Below are 2854 nucleotides of genomic sequence, written 5' to 3'. Positions count from 1 at the left end.
TTCTCCTGGGGATTCTGCCTCTTCACTCTGCAGCCTGGCTGGAACCCCCCTACCACCATACTCCACACATCCAAGTGGCGTAATCCAGCACCCATGAGCGTACACACAGAGTTACATGCACATGTACTTTTACAAATAAGGGCACACATCAGACATACAAATCTACTAACTTGGCGCCCCCTACCACCATACTCCCCATATCCAAGTGGCATTTTCCAGCACCCATGAGCGTACACACAGAGTCACATGCACATATGTTCTTACAAACAAGGGCACACATCAGACAAATCTACTAACTTGGCCCCTGCCAGGCCGTGCATGAACACAAAGACACATTTCACCCAGTTTCCCTCACCCAGGCCTGAAACCCTGAATGGGGAGCCCCCACTCCCACCGTTCGTGGTTGCCTCTAGGACTGATTCCATATATCACTGGCCCAGGATGAGTAATTTTATCATGAAACACAGTTCAGGGTGATGGATGAGGGAGCAGGGGCAGGTGACTGCCTGGCTGCCTCCCCCTCCAGAGGAAGGCTGGAAGGAGACCTCTGTCTTTTTATAAGGCAGGGTGGCCCAGTAGGAGCATTGGGAGGGAGGAGCCCCCACCAAGGGGATTGGCAAGGCTGGTTCTCTCCCACTCTCACCCACCCCCAACCAGGCAGGGCCCAAGCAGGGAGGGAGACATGGCTGTGCCCCAAATTCTGCCCAGGGCTGAGGTCTAGAGGGTTCTCATGGTGGGTGGGGTGGGACAGGCAGGTGTGTGGTCCATGTCAAGACAGAAAAAAAGTAGACACGCTTTTTTCTGAAAATTGCCATAGTCTTCCAGGAGTCTTAACTTCATCTTTTATTCCAATCAAACTCTGCAGACCGACGTTTTTAACAGCCCATCTCACTACTAGGGTAGACCTCCGCTTCCCCATGCTTGCTGTATGCATTTACAGCTGCCTATGGTGTGGAAGAGGGCCAGGTCTGCCCACCCACCTTCACACTCCCGCCTTGAGGGTGCCTGAGGGGCTGGAGGCGCCGAGTTCCCGCAGAGCGAGTCCACCCGTCCGTTCTAAAGGCCAGGCTGGTTCCTGGACCCCGTCACCGCCCCGGCTCCCGCCCCCATGCCCAAAGGAGGGCTCAAACTCCAGCTCCAGGTGATCAGATAGGTCAGCTCTGGGAGACCCTGGCCTGGCCTGAGGCGCCGCGATGTCACCACGGCAGGCCGAGGAGCAGGCGGCAGTCCCGCCCGCGACGGAAGTTGGGGAGGCGGCAGGAGTGCGGCTGTCCCTGGCGGCTAGGCAGAGGCGCCAGGCGCGTCCGGGAAGTCTGGGCAGCAGCCCGCAGCGGCCCCCGAGTCCTGCGCTGGAGACAGTTGTCGCCGCCCCTGCCCGCCGGCTTAACCCTCCCACCCCCGGCCTCCGCCTGGGTCCCTGTAGGCTCCGCGGTCGGCTTGCGCTGTGTCTATCCTGCTCTTACGGCAGGGCTGGCAGCGATTGCCCGAACAGTCATGACTGATTTCACTAGTGTGACCATGGCCAGTGGTGCGTTGTCAGTAGCAGGAACACGCACGTGCTGTTCCCACAGCTCTGGAAATTAATGATCACTACTCTGCCAGAGCACTGCACTGCTCTAATGATCCTAACAGCCCCAGGGCCAGGTGCAGCCAGAGAGGCTGAGCAGCGCCCTGACCGCCTCTCCAGCGCTAACGCCCCTCCCCTTTGTCTTCTCCGTACCCCTCTCCTCCTCCCTCTCCTCCCACCCCAACCTTTTACGCGGCAGCTGCGCCTTTTCACGTTCCCATCAGCAGTGCAGAAGGCCCAACTTTCCCACATCCTTACCTCTTATTTTTCTTTTTAAAAAATTACAGTCACCCTGGTGGATGTGGAGTGATACCTGGTGTGTTGGTTTCGTGTTTGTCTCCCTGCCAGGAGGTGCTATCACCAGCTGGGAAGTGGGAGAACCTGCAGACTCCATAGCCTGGTCGATTCCCTGATGCCGCCTGAGGAGCTGGTTCTGGGAATAAGGCTGGTCCTGAGGCCACAAAATCCACACACCTTGACCCCGCGGGAGGCTGCGCCGATGTCAGAACCAAGTTTTTGCGGAGATTCTTCCTGAAACACGAATCTCTTTACTGGAATTTGGGGTCCAGAAAATACCCAGAACTCTGGTCCCAGGGGGTCGTTGCCGTGCTGTATAGCAGCACCCTGTCCGTTGGCGCTCCATGTCCACGCCAGGAGCTGCGGCGCCCCCTGGTGGCAGCGTGCGGCGTCCCCACGCAGGATCGCGGACGCAGCGCCCGAGTCTTGGGTCGCGTTTCCTGGGGCCCGAAGGGGCTGGTTGCAGAAGTAGGCGGTGGGGGAGTCCATCCTTGGATCTGGCGGACTTGCGGTACTCAGCTCAAGCCTCTGACTGCGGGGCAGAGACTGTCCGCTCCATTCCTCTGCGTCCTGGGCTTTCCACTAGCGGCGGCGTGTGGGGTGGGAGTGGGGATGCGGGGAAGGGCTCGCTTCAAATATCAAAACCGCCTGACCAGGAAGGTCAGAATCCAGGAACCCCAGGGTTTACACTGTCCTCTGCGCTGGCCTAGTGCGCGTCTGGGTGCCACCCCTGGCCTTCTATACGTGCAGCCAGGAGCTTTGAAGGAATCTAGTTCTCCGGCCACTCTCCAGGCCAGGGGTGGGGAACACCTTCATGTTGGAAGACCGCATTAATTTAACTGCAAATAAGGCCACATTCAAGAAACTCCCATTAGACATACTTAAACATTTACATTATTAAATGTAAAAATCTGACCACTATGTACTTAATAATTTCTTTCTTTCTTTTTTTTTTTTTTTTGAGACAGAGCCTCAAGCTGTCCCCCTGGG

Source organism: Otolemur garnettii, unplaced genomic scaffold (genome assembly GCF_000181295.1).
Source record: "Otolemur garnettii isolate 467f Iridium unplaced genomic scaffold, OtoGar3 scaffold00067, whole genome shotgun sequence".
NCBI classification, from domain to species: Eukaryota; Metazoa; Chordata; class Mammalia; order Primates; family Galagidae; genus Otolemur; species Otolemur garnettii.
This window is presented reverse-complemented; position numbering follows the sequence as displayed.